At 41.7% G+C, this 16,131-nt stretch overlaps 1 protein-coding gene across 2 annotated transcripts in view; it reads right to left on the bottom strand.

The window, feature by feature from the left end:
• The window catches only part of TGFBR3 (transforming growth factor beta receptor 3), a 303,293-nt gene that overhangs the window by 222,765 nt on the left and 64,397 nt on the right, over positions 1 to 16,131 (bottom strand). The gene's annotated exons all lie outside the window — the stretch shown is intronic.

Genomic DNA, 16,131 nt, shown 5'->3' with positions numbered 1-16,131 from the left:
CTGGTAGAGCCCATTACACATGTTACACATTACGCCTGGTAGAGCCCATTATATACAATACGCCTGGTAGAGCCCATTACACATGTTACACATTACGCCTGGTAGAGCCCATTATACACAATACGCCTGGTAGAGCCCATTACACATGTTACACAATACGCCTGGTAGAGCCCATTACACGTTACACATTATGCCTCATAGAGCCTATTATGCACATCTGATAGGTAGAGCGCCTCCTCCTCCTTAGTGCAACTCTCCCTACTCCTTCCCCACAGCCAGCAGCTATGCTGCTGTTACCTCTGCTGTTACGCGCAGCATGTCTCCGCAGAGCGCAGACACTGTAGGCTTACGAGGCGGGGGGTGGAGCACTTTATTAGGGGCACTTCAGACAGTAGGGCCCCTAATAAAGAGCAGGCAGATTAATTATATACACACACATACATACATACATACATACATACATACATACATACAGTATGCGTTCAGGGTCCCGGCAGCCGTAATACCGACACCGAAGTCCTGCCAGCTGCAAGAATACCAACACTGGAATCCCAAAGAGATCAGGATCCAGACGAAGATATTGTATCCCGACAGCCAGGATCCCGAAGGTATATATGAACTTCTGGGTTAGGTTTAGCGTGCGGGAGCGGGTATTAAGTTTAGGCACACTCCAGAGGGGTTAGGGTTAGGCTGCAGGGTGGGGAGGGTTAGGGCTAGCCTGCAGAGAAGGGGGTTTAGGGTTAGGCACTATGGGGGGAGGGTTGGGTTTAGGCTGCGGGAAGGGGAGGGGGGTTAGGTTTAGGCACCACCGGGGGGAGGTTAGGGTTAGCCACCAATAGGGGAGGTTAGGGTTAGGCTGCGGACAGCAAGGGTTAGGGGGTATGGGAGGGTGGTTAAGGTACCCTGTGCACCCCTGTCTGCATTGCCGCGATTGGGATGCCGGCATCGGTATACTGATTGCCGGCGTCCCGACCCCCGGCCTTTCACACTGAACCCATATTATCTATCTATCTATCTATCTATCTATCTATCTATCTATCTATCTATCTATCTATCTATCCACATATATATCTTCATATGTATGTGTGTGTGTGTGTATATATATATATATATTTATATATATACATATATACACACACATATCTGTATACTGTATATACACATATATGTATATATACATATACTGTATATATATATATATATATATATATACACACACATACTGCATATATATATATATATATATATATATATATATATATATATATATAAATAATACTGTCAGCCTTATTTTTAATTGCTCTTTTTATGGCTCACCAAGCAGCACACGCACCCAATCACTGCTGGATCCTGGCTCCAGAATCCACATGCTGCCTTCCCTGCAGCCTGCACGCTCAGCCAATAGCTGAGCGGCAGGCTGCTTCATTCATACATTATTGGACAGCTGAGCCGTCGCTCAGCAGTCCTGTCTGTGGCTGTGCTCTCCGCTGCCTGCGCCTAGCCGGCCGCTGCTGCAGTGGGGACGGGAGCGCAAACCCCGCCCCCGCTCCTTAATCTGGCACTGTGCGGAAGTCAGCTTCAGCGCTGCCCACCGTGTAAAGTTATATTACAGCAGCGCAGGTAGCGCTGAAGCTGGCCGCTGTGGCTGCACAGGCGTGCGGCGGGTCCGGATGGGTTGGCGCCTCTCTCATGTTTTGGGGGGAGCGAGCTGCCCCCTTGCCCCCCCCCCCCCCCCCCCATTCCGACGCCCCTGCATCCACCCAATACTCTCTTTTGGTTTCATGAAATCAGTCTCAGGAATCTATTCCCACTCGCACACTTGAACTGGATGAATCAGAAGTCTGAATTGTGGGGAAATTAAACTTGAAATGTACAGTACATTGGCTGTATCTGCAGCGCTAGAAAATGCGTCCTTCAGATGTGGATGCAACGAGTGCCCCTTCTTTAGACCTGTTTAAGGAGAAATTACATTTAATTAGTATGGACTGGTTGGGGGCCTCTCTCCAGAAACGAGGAGTGTGCAGCACAATTCACAGTTTGGGAAATCTTTATCCGTTCCCAGCCACCCTCTGTAAACAGTCAAATTCAAAGTTGTTTCCATTTAAAACTGTGGTACGAAACCCGGGTCTTTTTACAAGCAGGGAGCTGGAGGTGCGGGAGTCTAAGCGAGAATGCCTGTGTAAATGATTGCAACTTTAAAAATACGAGCATTCTCACACAAACTCCCGCACCTTTAGCTTCTCAAACCCTATTACAGTGATGGGAAACATTTGGCACTCCAGCTGTTGTTGAACTACACATCCCAACTTGCCCTGCTACAGTTTTATCATTGCCAAATAGCAAAACTATAGCAGGGCATGCTGGGATGTGTAGTTCAACAACAGCTGGAGTGCCAAAGGTTCCCCATCACTGCCCTATTACATTTACCCCTTTGTTCTTAGTGTCTGGTCTTCTCATTCTCCTTTAACTATTTTATATTTAATTGATATCAGCAGAGTTTATATGCCAAGACTTTCTTAGTTATTTATGTAATCACTACCACCTTTAATAATATCCATCTTCTTATTCAGCTTAAGCTGTAGACAGAGGCGTCACTTACGCCTTATACACCTGCTGCGGCGCCGCCAGAAAAAGGGACAGGCCTTCACATGAGGGGGCGGGGCTTTGTGAGAGGGGGCGGGGCTTCACTTCCCGAACCCCCGTTTTTCGGCCATTGAGGGGTTCGGGAGGTGCGTGCTACCTCCCGCAGAGTGCTTTTTCTGCAGTGCCGGCTCCTACAGAGTGACAGGAGCCGAGTGCTGCACATAATGTAACAGTGCAGCACTCGGGTCCTGTCACTGAGCAGGAGCCGACATTTTGGTATCACCCCTCGGCGGGTGACACCCGGTAGCGGGCCGCACCCCCCGCACCATCCTTGTGACGCCACTGGCTGTAGATAATATATCATACATGTTCAAGCTGTATGAGCATTCTCTTTGTATGCTAAATACTCCAATAAAATGAAAGTATTTAAAAAAAAATGTAAATTATAAACATGTTACACACAGGTATTTCCTTTGGTGCTGACGGGTATGAAACCCACAAACACAGGTACATCTGCCTGTAATTGTATGACAAGTAGTAGAAAGTCAGCTAATAAGACAGAGTGACCTTTCATTCTTTTCAGCCTAAAATTGTGATTGAAACTGTATAAAGTATATCTTCCTTTCTTTCTGGGTGATTTACCATGATTTCTACTTTACTGTTCCAAATGCTGAATTTTGGCCCCTATGAAATCACTTTTACTGCTTTGAAGTTTTTTTCTTCTTCTCTGGGTAAACACATAGCAGGTCAGTGTCAAGTAAACGCATAGTTACCGCATGACTAGGCTTGCTGTTGAGCAATTTAATAAGCACTGATATTATATGGAACAACGGCTCGTTTTGCTATTCTACCATATGAAGAGCAGGATGCATCATTTACATTACCTAATGTGTTAGGTGACATGCTGTTTGACTTTAATCCATCAACTGTTTTATTATGAACAGTCTCGGAGGAGACAGAGTGGAACAAAACTACATTTCTCTGCTAGTATTATTTTCATTATCTAGCAAAAAGGGCCTATGCACATCATGACATACTCCATGCGGAAACAAGGGCGTGGTGAATGCTCTCCAGAACAGAGGTCCTCAGATACTTCCAAATCAAACAACGTCTTGAAAACCTACAATTTACTGTTTCTTTAAGGAAATCTATAGTTCGACTAAACGTTGCTCCCATATGACATGGATAGAACTCTATAACTTCTACCAATATACTATCTGATGTTTAGCAGAGCTTCTCCATCATCACGCCCTTTGGCTGAATAAGTTGAGAGCGCTCTGGTGTGACAGTCTATCAGTATTCCGTATTCAAGTATTCAGTGTAATCATAGTAAGTAGAGAACAGTTAGTTATGGAATTATGGTTCCCTGGCTGGAGAACCGTAGTTGTTAAGTGTGAGGTGGTAGTAGGATATGAACTATGAAACAGGTTTATATTACAATTTGCTTGTTTCATGTTTCTGTGATGTCATTACTAGCGAGCAGAGGCAGCAAGCACTAGGGAAGCTTTCCGAGACCAGCTACAGGTGGCAGCAGCACGATTATAAGCTGGACAAGTTGAACCCATGCTTGGACTGGCCCACAGGGGTATAAGTGAAACCACCGGTGGGCCCTACTGCCCGGGGGCCCACCTCCTGTTTTAAGGCTCAGGTTCCATACCGTGCACTTGAATTATACATTATACATATGTTACCTTATACTGGACTATAGTGTATTTTCTACAGTGCATTGCTGTTATTAATCTGGAACATTATCATGCATGCAGCAGCTTAATTAACTGTATATATTTATGAAGGGGCCCAGACGTTGTACTCTCTAATGGTTAGTCAAACCAATGAGGTGACAGGCCACACACCCCTCTGCAGACTGGCCACACCCCTAACATAGGCCCCTACCACTGAATTCCCCCGGTGGGCCCTACATGCCCCAGTACGACACTGGTTGAACCCTTTGTAAATTGGTGCCCGAAGGCAAATACCATTTGCTGATCCCCTATCTTTAAACTATTGTTTTATTTATGGGTGATTTCTAATTTGACCTCTGCTTAGTAACAGATATGGCATCTCTCGCTTCCAATAATTAGACAACCATTACATAGACTTTTTAAATTGAAAAATGCAATATTCCCCCTATATTTTATTCACATATCGATACAGTACATCATATTTAATGATGGTTACTCAACATGCAGACCCCGTATCTTCGCTGTTGTTTCCCGCTCACAGGAGTAGGCAAGAGAAGGAGAGGTCTTTAGTCAAAAAGTGAGTGCAAGTGGAGCTGTGACTGATCTGCTCTCCAAATGACCACTAACAGACAGGATCACGCTTATAGAGCTGAGATTTCTTCTGCGCTCTGGTGTCTTGGATGGCACTGGGGCATTATACCTAGGCTAGTACAGGTGAGGTTTCAGTGAAAGGGGCAAGAAGGTGTCTGAATGCGCATCGGAAGAGTTTGGCTATAGATGGAAGCTTCTGGACTGCATTTAAATTGCAGTAAGAGCTTCGTTTTCTATTTATAAAGCAATTTGTGTTTTTAATACTGCCAGAACCTTATTTAATTTTTGCAGAGTAAATATGTGTTTTAGATGTCGCCAAAATGACAACAGTGCATTGGCATCACCCTGCTCTGTAGAGTGTTTTTGTGTGTTTGCCCCCTTTGCACTTAATTTCAAAGGGCTGGTCAACAAAAAATATGCCAGTTTTCCATTATCAATCGAATAACAAGAAAACTAGACGTAATTAGTTCTGCAAAGTTTATGAATAGTTGACTAGATAACATCTTCACTCAGTGTTTAACTTGGGACAGCAAGCCCAGGTAAAACTAATGATTTATATATTTATTTCCACTATAACCTTAAATATTTATGTGCACTATATGATAAAAGCTCCATAGAAATGTAGTTAGCACAGAACGTTGGCCAGATTTTCATGTTCCATCATTGTTAAGCACAATGATAAATCTCAGAGTGATAACGGAACCAGTATCACACAGAACACGGTCAGTCATTGTAAGTCATGTGTTTAGAATTTATAAGAATTCCAAGATCTTTTTTTTTTGTATTCTATAAAGTTTAACAAAATAAATCAATCACCACAGATCATCAAAATGGACTATAACGGAAAAAAAGAGCATAACGTGGCACACTCTCTATCAGCAATAATAAACTTAATAATGTGTCTTGTGGTTTAATGCCAGACATTTGTTTCTAATAGCGCAAGATATACCTTCATTAAAATTAAATTCTAGTCATTTTGAAATGATCTCTCATACATGATGTACACGGAAATTGAAATATACTATTTTTAACTGTGTTTATTTATTTTTTTTCCATTTTTTGTTATATGAAACAACAACATAAAAACATTAACTTTAGGTATTTCATTTTATTATTCTCTTCTCTGTAGACAATTTCAAACCAGTCCCATAGATACTGTATCAACCAGCTACTTATTTTTGTAAATTGAAAGTTATGCAAACAAGTTACTTTATACATCAGTATGTATTTATTCATTAAGTGGAATCACTGTCACTAGTGATTTCTAGAGAGGCGGAAAATAACAGAAATAATGTAACACTAACTATATACTTATAAGAAGCAGCTCCATAACAATATAAATGTTAGATATTTGCCTACATGAAGTTAACCTACAGTATATAGCTGCTCCTCACCTTAATGGTGCGCCGGCGGCAACTAGGTGGAGCAATTCAAGTGTTGATCCTTTCGATAGCGTGCGCACACACACACACACACACACACACACACACACACACACTCACACACCTCAGCATGACACAGCCCCGGCTGCCAGCTGCTCGGTCATTTTGAGGGGTTGGTAACTAGTTACTTGCATAAAACAATCAGTAATATTATGTACCGTATGACCATTTTTTCTTATGCATTCAGCCACAAACACATAGTACAGTTGTTCACAAACTTTCTTGAACCACAGCTCCCTAGACTTAAAGTTTCTTATTGAGAAAATGAGCATCAATGATTAAACAGAGGTTATCTGTCATGCTTAGGGTCAGTTATTGTAGTGGTGCACAAGGTTGCACTTCTGTTTGTCCACATATTTTGTGATTTGCAGCCACCAGCACTGGTTTTGCCTATAACAAGAACCATAAATAATTTAAGTTGGTCCTGGACCACCTTCTAGTGACAGCCCTGCTAGTGCCCCGTGGCACCCAGTTTGGGAACCAATGTGTAGTGATAACATTGCCTGACTTTATCTATTGTCCGTCCTATCAATAACTGCTGGCATCCTGCTTGGACCTAAACATGAGGTCTCTAGAAACTATTTACATCTAAAATGGTTCAATCGGCCAAATCACAGCATATACAGTATTGCGCGCCTTGCAGTCAGAATTTGCAACTTTTGACAGAATCAGGGGGATCACTAATTGATCTACCAGAATCAATTGTAAACCTATTTAATGTCTTTTTATAAATAGACTTGTAGAATACAAAAAGGGAAAAGCGACCTAGAGATATAGGACTAAGTGACAATGTGTTTAAGTGTGGATGTTATTTATGTTGAAGGATACTTGACAGATACTTGACAAGAAGACAAGGCGCCTTAGGTATATGTGTCACTCAATAATGAAGTCTGATTAAACTAATCAGCGCCACAAATTCCATGCATAGATTTAAAAGACAAAGTAAAACCAATGATCTACTAGATGACTGCAAGCGCTGCAACAGTTTAGTGAAAATAAACATGGCAAGCATCTAGTTACAGTATAATGCGCATTTTCTGTCCCTAAAGAAAACTCTGGTTTCAAACACAAGTGTCCCGTGCCAAACTAACAGCCTTTTGTTTGCTTTATAGCATGAAGGGATTGGATTACAAGCCAACGCAATGAGTTTTTAATAATGCTAGTTTGCTTATGCTGCACTTATTTCTGCAGCTAATGGTTTCTAACTATAAAGCTATGATATACTTCAGCACTGGAATAATAGACTCAGGTTTTCTAGGAGAGTTCAGACTTTTTGGACTATTTTATTATTTTTAAATCTGAGCATCAGAGTAGAGAGAGTAAATGTAACATTGCTTTGCCGCGCCTCACCGAGGATCGACAGCGCTCTAGTGGACTAAACTACTGAATGTACTAAAAGGCAATTTTACTCTACCTTCAAAAGTAAAACTGTCGTCTTTGGACCTCATTCAGTAAGGACAGCAAAATTTCAGGCCAATTATGGAATAACTGTGCATGCGCAGCGTTCGCATTGCGTACGCACGAGTAAAAATATCGACAGAAATTGCGTGCACATTGTGATCGCAATGCTGCCGCTGTTTCACTGACAGGAAGCCGTCGTTTCTAGGTGGAAACCTGCCGTTTTCTGTGTGGAAAAAAAAACGCAGACGTGCCCAGGCCGTTTTAAGGAGGGAGTCTGACGTCAGTGACCACTTCCAGCCTCTTGTGTCGCAAGAATTGTGGATGACCTTGTCTGGCACAGATAGGAAAAATCATCGATGTTCCGGAAACTGCGTATGGTTTTGTGATCAGCCCGCATATTGCGATGCATTCGCAATTTCTGCAATGGGTGTTTTTTCTCTATTTCTGGGCGGCAACTATCTGATAGCAGCAACTTTTTTTTTTAGCCGAATTCGCCATCCTTACTGAATAGGGTCCTTTGCCTGATAGTTCAGAGAGTGCTACACCAACAGCAATTCCTCCCAAACCCAATCAGAACATGGGGATGCACAAATCATTATATGGTCAATAATTCTGGCCTGAATAAGGAGGATAAAACCTTACTAATTATCTTATGGGGACAATATTATTTAATAATTATGTTAAAGGAACCAAATGAATTAGTAATTAGATTAAAACAACAATTATTATTACTAACTAAAGTTTCCAATATTAAATGATTGGTAATAGGGACAATGAAAATGTATTTATGATGGGGAAAACAGTATATACTTTATGATGAGGGCACTATTTATAGTGACATAAAATACTGTTCTTCCGTCACAAATACATTTAATTATAAAACATTTAGTATTAACATCTTAATATAATAAATAATAATATTGTTTAATTAATTAACTCATTAATTTGCCCCCGAACATAGTCATAAAATAATATTGCCCCCATAAGGTAATTACTAAGGTGCTACCATGAAATGGGTTTGGTCACAAATCATTAGGGAGTGCAATTCAAAAGCTCTGGATCGCCCCAGGGCTTCCCTTCAATGCACCATTTGAATGCCGCATACATCGTGACATACAGTGTAGGGGACAACTTTGTAAAGGAATGAAAGGGCAGACCCTACAAACTTAAGGGGGAGTACAAGGGGACACCTTTACTAGGGCCAGAGATTCCGTGGAGAGACACAACATGGGGGTTGGGGTAGTGGGTTGATGCTTGAGACATGGGTGGGGAGACTCAGGGAAATGTGGGTAGAAACAGGATGATGGGGCTGTGAGACATGGGGGGGGGGGTTACTGCTGAGAGACATTAGGGGGTAAGAGGCTGAGAGACACAAAGGGGAACGAGTCTGGGAGACACAGTGGAGGTGAGGCTGAGAGACACTATCGAGATGAAGCTAACAGACACAATGAAGATAAGGTTGAAAGACACAGGGGGGATAGAAACATAGAAACATATAATTTAACTGCAGATAAGAACCACTTGGCCCATCTAGTCTGCCCTTAGATGAGGATAAGGCTGGATACACAGGGGTGGTGCTTGAGAGACACAGAGGGATTGTGCTGGAGAGACACAGGCAAGGACGAGACTCGAGAGACAGAGGGATAACACTGGAGAGACACAGGGAGAATAAACCAAAGGCAGATTGGCCTGTACCTACCCAGGAGGTTTGTGAGCCCCCAAAACATGAGTGTGCCATGTCTTGATATTACTAGTGCCAGCATTGTGTAAGGGCCCTACAATCAGGACTGTACCGCCTACTGTAAATAGGGACAATTGGGCGCTATCCCTCATTTTGTGAACGGGGGATAAAAAAAATTGACCATTGAACTCATTACTCTATGGTTACAAAACAAAGAATAAAACAAGGGTTTAATTTAAATGAAGGACAAAAGGGGTGTACTCTGCAGCTCATACTGCCCTGATCTCATTATTACAATAAACACAGTACATAAAGTGCATAATCATTTGGTCGGTGACAATGTGCACAATTGTTTTGGTAACATGACATCAGTGCTTGCAGTCTGTCATCTCCTGTCCTTGCAGGCAGCTGCTATAAATCAAGTCTCTGTTTTTCCAGCTCACAGTAACAGAAGAGGCCTCTCAAATGTAATAAACAAAAGATTCGGCAGGAGAGTAGCTGTAATGGCAGAGGGGTGGGGGAAGCTACGGTATTACAGATTCTGGGCGCTGCAATTCATACACATTTCCCCAAGTGATAAATCTTTTATTAAATACAGTCCTAATTCCTGGAGGATAACCAAGTCTTCCAAGTATACCTATTTAGTGGGTACGAAACAATTTTGTATATTACATATAATGATTACCAGCTGTACAGTATTTTCTATCAGCCAGTATGTTATGGCGGCCGATCAGGGGGGAATTTATTGCAAAGAAATACTCTTGTATGGTAAAGGTACTTGTAGTCATTCCGGAGTTAGTGAATGAAACAGTGAGATGCAGTAGAATAGTGCTTTAAAGTTATAAATGCATAAATAAAATAATTGTGACTTGTAATGATACATAATACTCTGATAAGAGATGGTCTTACTTGTACCACATCAATCCAAGCTAACTGCTTATCATGCTATAGGTTATTGCACACTGGGACATTTTAACTTTACTAGCAAGTTATCTTTTCTGAGTTTTGGGAAGTACATGGAGTTAATACAGATATGTCCTCATGCATCTAGCCTCAATGACTGGCGCAAGTGACCTGCCAGGTCCAGTGCAACTCTTAGCATTGGGTGTCTCTGTTTGCAGAATGCTTCAGGACACTGTGCTGATTAATCTGATGTGCGACACTTGTATATTGTGTGTGACTGAGCCTGTATACAAAGCACAACGGAACTTGTATTAGAAAAAAGCTGTGGCTGCTACACTTTAGTACTTCGTATACAGATTCAGACACTCAATTGCACAGATATACAAGTGTCCTAAATCCAATTAATCAGCGCTTTCTCCTGGTGCGCCCTAGCTACAACTCATTCTGACTAAGACGCATTTTGGCAATAAAAAGAAGCAAAAAAGACAACCACCGCTACCAGTCTCACAAGACCTGTCGCACTGTGAGGGACTGTTTGGTACAACTGCAGCAATGACATATGCGGACACATCTGTAAGTTTGATTTCTGACTTTTGAAGGTGCCCTATCTATTATAATGGTGGATAACCAGGACTGTAACCAGAGCACTGCTAGTCCAAAGAATGCATTTTAAGACAGTTGGCAGTGTTCATAAATCAGCTTTAATCATCTTTACGTAAGTGTAGTTTATTCTGCCTCAGTTCTTTCCTTCTGTCTTTTCATACCACTAAGAAGATAAGACTGCAGGGAGAAGGAATTTTGTTTATGGTATACAGTATATCACCCATGCGTTTTGAGTGAACATGTGATGGGAACTTGGAATCTTCATAGATTATAATGGACAGGGGAATGCAGAGATTAAGCATAGTATTGTTGCAAAATATGGCAATCAAAAATGCCCATCTGATGTTACCTTATCTCATAAGCTGTCATTCGTCATCTAAACAAATCCTTATTTGGTATTTCAGCTGGACGTATGTGAGCTGATCCATTATTTTTAATTCAGATCTCCTTATAAATGAATGTGTTTTTATTTGTTTGCTTATGGTTCCAAACAATATATAAATGTCTAAGAGCTGATCCTAATTTAGGAGAAAAGCATAAAAAGCAAGTAACTTTGGGGGCCATTCCGAGTTGATCGCACGTACCAACTTTTTGCTGCCCGTGCGATCAACTAGACACCGCCTATGTTGGAGTGTATTTCTGCATAGCAGGGCTGCGAACGCTTGTGCAGCCCTGCTATGCAAAAAAAGATTCCTGTAAAACAAGACCAGGGTAAGAGTTACTTACCCTGTGCGATCGATCCAGGAATTGACATCAGACATCCGCCCTCTTCACTCCTGCACACGCCTGCGTTGGACTCACCACTCCCAAAAAATGGTGAGTACCCGCCCCAGAACGCCTCCCCGCTGTCAATCTTCTTGCGATCGCGCCAGCGATCACTTTCTTCTTTCTTCTGGTCGCTGCCCAGCGACGGCTGTCGCTGGGCAGCGATGGCTGTCGCTGGGCAACGACGCGCATGCGCATTGCGGGTGCCACGCAGGCGCAGTCCTGACCCGTTCGCACCGCTGCGACAACCAGCAGTGTGAGAACGGGTTGGAATGACCCCCTTTGTGTATGGAACAAAGCATGTTGTAATGTAAGGGGTGCAAATACATATTATTATTTTTTGAATGCAGGGTAAATACTGGCTGCTTTTGCATGTAGCTCATAAATACTGGACTGCTTTATTTTTACACTGCATTTAGATTTGAGTTTGGCCCCACCTGCAGTGCAACATGGTATTGCCCAGGTGTAAAGTTATTTGCCCTTTATTGTTTGCTCCCAACCCAGAATCAGTCCCCTAGCCTACTAAGGGATAATTGTTTTTTTTTAGCAGTCACAACACTGTTGCAACAAAGGAAACAAAACAAAAAAAGTAAAGCTTCATTCTCACTGTATTTATATTTTATTACAGTTTATTAAGTCTGCATGTGCCATTCGCCTCTGTTTAACGCAACTAAATGCAAAGGGGAAGTATAGATAACCCGAATGCAAGTAAAAACACTAGTAGCTATATGTCAAACTTTTGTTTAATGCTAAAGAACTGGTAGTAACTATCAGGTTTAAGAAGACCTTTCTGCTAAATTCTATTGTAGTGATAGGGACGAGTGTAAGCCTACAGGTGAAACTCAGAAAATTAGAATATCGTGCAAAAGTTCATTTATTTCAGTAATTCAACTTAAAAGGTGAAACTAATATATTATATAGACTCATTACATGCAAAGTGAGGTATTTCAAGCCTTTATTTGTTATAATTTTGATGATTGTGGTTTACAGCTTAATATAACCCCAAATCCAAAAATCTCAGAAAACTAGAATATTACATAAAATCAATAAAAAAGGGATTTTAAATACAGACATGTCGGCCCTCTGAAAAGCATAATCATGCATATGTACTCAGTACTTGGTTTGGGCCCCATCTGCATGAATTACTACCTCAATGCGGCGTGGCATGGATTCTATCAGCCTGTGACACTGCTGAGGTGTTATGGAAGACTAGGCTGCGTCAATAGCGGCCTTTAGCTCTTCTGCATTGTTCGGTCTCTTGTCTCTCATCTTTCTCTTGGCAATGCCCCATAGATTCTCTATAGGGTTCAGGTCAGGCGAGTTTGCTGGACAATTCAGCACAGTAATCCCATGGTCATTGAAGCAGGTTTTGGTACTTTTGGCAGTGTGGGCAGGTGCCAAGTCCTGCTGGAAAATGAAGTCAGCATCTCCATAAAGCTTGTCTACTGGAGGAAGCATGAAGTGCTCTAAAATGTCCTGGTAGATGGCTGCATTGATTCTTGACTTAATAAAGCACAGTGGACCAACACTAGCAGATGACATGGCTCCCAAAATCTACACAGACTGTGGAAACTTCACACTGGACTTCAAGCATCTTGGAGTGTGTGCCTCTCCATTCTTCCTCCATACCCTGGGACCTTGGTTTCCAAATGAGAGGCAAAATTTGCTCTCATCAGAAAAGAGGACTTTGGACCACTGAGCAACAAACCAATCCTTGTTTCTTGTCAGGAAAAAGTCATTCAAAAGTGTGGGGGAGCTTCACAAGGAGTGGACTGAGGCTGGAGTTAGTGCATCAAGTGCCACCACACACAGACGGATCCTGGACATGGGCTTCCAAGGTCGTATTGCTCTTGTCAAGCCGCTCCTCAGGAACAAACAACGTCAGAAGCGTCATACCTGGGCTAAAGAAAAAAAAATCTACGGGGCTTTGCCACGAGAAAGATGAGAGACATGAGACCGAACAATGCAGAAGAGCTGAAGGCCGCTAATAACAAATAAAGGCGTGAAATATCTAACTTTGCATGTAATGAGCTCACCTTTTAAGTTGAATTACTGAAATAAATGAACTTTTGCACAATATTCTAATTTTCCGAGTTTCACCTGTATACTACTTTTTCCAAACTGAATTTGGTTTCTTGAATCTCCAGCTCACAAGTAGGTAGGTTGGAAACAACTTTAATAAAGTTCAAAGTTAATAAAAACAATTCAAACTTATTATGTAATTTATTGTAATATAAACTTCAAGAAAAACGTACAGTAGTTGTATTTTCAATATGCTTGTACAGTGCAATCAGAAAGACAACTTTATATATAGTACTAAATTATGTCCCCAGAATGCATGCTGTAATGAAAGGAAATGTGGCCTTACTCTAGGGATTTTGTTGAGGAGCATACTTGTCCTATGTGACTTGTCTTATGTACTGAACATGTGGTCTCTATCATAACCCTGTTCTTGTCCCTGAACTCTGTTGATGGGAACAGAACAGCATGCACCTGAACAACATACCTACAGTATATGTAATAATATCTAAGGGCTTGTGTAGATAAGCTGCTTTGAATCTCTCTCTTCCGTTCCGGCTTGTCACAGTTTGATTATAGATCTTTATGGAAGGAGACTGGTGCAGTGTAAAGCAAAGAGCTTGTTCTGTCTGTTCCACCATCACTTTGCAAAGTGATCACTTCACCAGCACTTTTAATATAGATTAATGATTTTAGGGCTGTAGTTTACATGTGGATTGCCTACTTCTGTCCTAGACTATGCTAGTCACACATCTCTGGGACCTATTTCTGCAACACCTCTGGCAAGTAATACAAATTCCAATAATATATAACATAAATAGATATTGGCCATTACTTTTGTTTGTAAAGCCGACTGAAGACTTTTGATTTACTATATCTGCCACATCCCTATTACAGATCGCTCTGAGCCAGATGCACTTCGCAGCTTTTGCATGGACTTCACATGTTAGATTATGCGCATATGTTCCCCACATGCGGACGCAGCAGAGCAAATGTCCTCAGAGATAAGCTGTACACATATCTTTCCACCCAGAGGAAATACAGTGGATTCCTTCCATAAGCAAAGCTCATGTTCTCTTAGCAGCACCTCCTCAAGTGCTGCGCAGCTCCCATTAGTCATTACTAAAACCCAGGTGTCCACACTGCATAAGACTTGTTAACTACGATATTATTATTTTTATCATTATTTATTATTATTTTATTCTTAATTATTTAGAGTTATTTAGGATCATTTTGATGGGTGATTATGTTTTTTTATTCTGGTTCAGGTATAGACAACCCTTGGCACTGGGGCCACAAGGTGGAACTTGAGAATGTTTTGAGTGGCATAGGCGGGGTAAATTCCTGCCCTACTACATGCACTACTCCTCCCCTTCTCCACCACAAGCCAGACAACCCAACATCTGCCATGGTTATTGCGGCACACAGTTTAATAAAATTACAAAACTCCTGAGCAGTGGGAGGGGGGTATGGTAGACTGAGGGTCTGGTCCCTTTACTAGTTTTTAACACGGTGTGGAAATTATGAAGAAATGTCGACATATCATCCCTAAGTGGCCAAGCTGTGACTTACCTGCTCCCAATGGCATCCCTTTAATACCCATCTATTACTCTGGTTGCTACCCTTGTTCCAGACCATAATTTTAATGCATACTGCATATTCTGCACACAAGGTCAGTTTAAACAATGCAACTATACTGGGAAAAACATGTAGCATGAGTTTATACATTACAGCAAGAACAGTCAAGTAACCATGAAACCTTCCTTTATACGCTCTGGCATTAGTAGTTCAGAGCTTGGCACAGATGTCGTCTAGAACACAGAGTACCGACAGAGCATATGATTGGAACCTGACTGTCACACAGAATGGAAAGTGGGTGTGGTTTTGGGGGTGGGCATCTCTGCATTTCCACTGCAATCTTTCCGAAAGTACTGGAGTATTAGCATTATTTGTCATCTGTTATTGACATGTAATATATAGGACAAAACAGCTGAAATGGCTGTGCATAGGAAGGACATGGATTTTTTTTTTTTTATAATCTGTTTTTATTAAAGAAACAGTAGCAAAGAATATTACAGTAATTCCAAACAAGACACCCTATAAGACAAATTGTGGCAAAAATAAACAGCAATCAATTACTAGGGGGAGATTAAGAACATGAGACAAAGCATCTGACCAAATTGATTAATCGTCAAACAATTTAACCTCTTAGAATAAGATTCAGAGAGAACCAATAGAAAAGAAAGTAGTAGCTGGTGTGTGTGGTAGTAAAGAGGTGATACAAGAGGGAACCTTTGTGCATTAGTTAACCAATGCTTTTCACCCACACCAGGTTTATTGGGATGTAGTTACACTGTCGGCAGTCGGGATCTCGGCGGTCAGGATACCGACACCGGAATCCCAACCACTGACAATGCCACCAGCCGGAATCCCAGCTAACAGGGACTATTACCACTCGCAA

The sequence above is a fragment of the Pseudophryne corroboree genome, chromosome 9, assembly GCF_028390025.1.
Source record: "Pseudophryne corroboree isolate aPseCor3 chromosome 9, aPseCor3.hap2, whole genome shotgun sequence".
In the NCBI taxonomy this organism is placed as follows: Eukaryota; Metazoa; Chordata; class Amphibia; order Anura; family Myobatrachidae; genus Pseudophryne; species Pseudophryne corroboree.
This window is presented reverse-complemented; position numbering and strand designations above follow the sequence as displayed.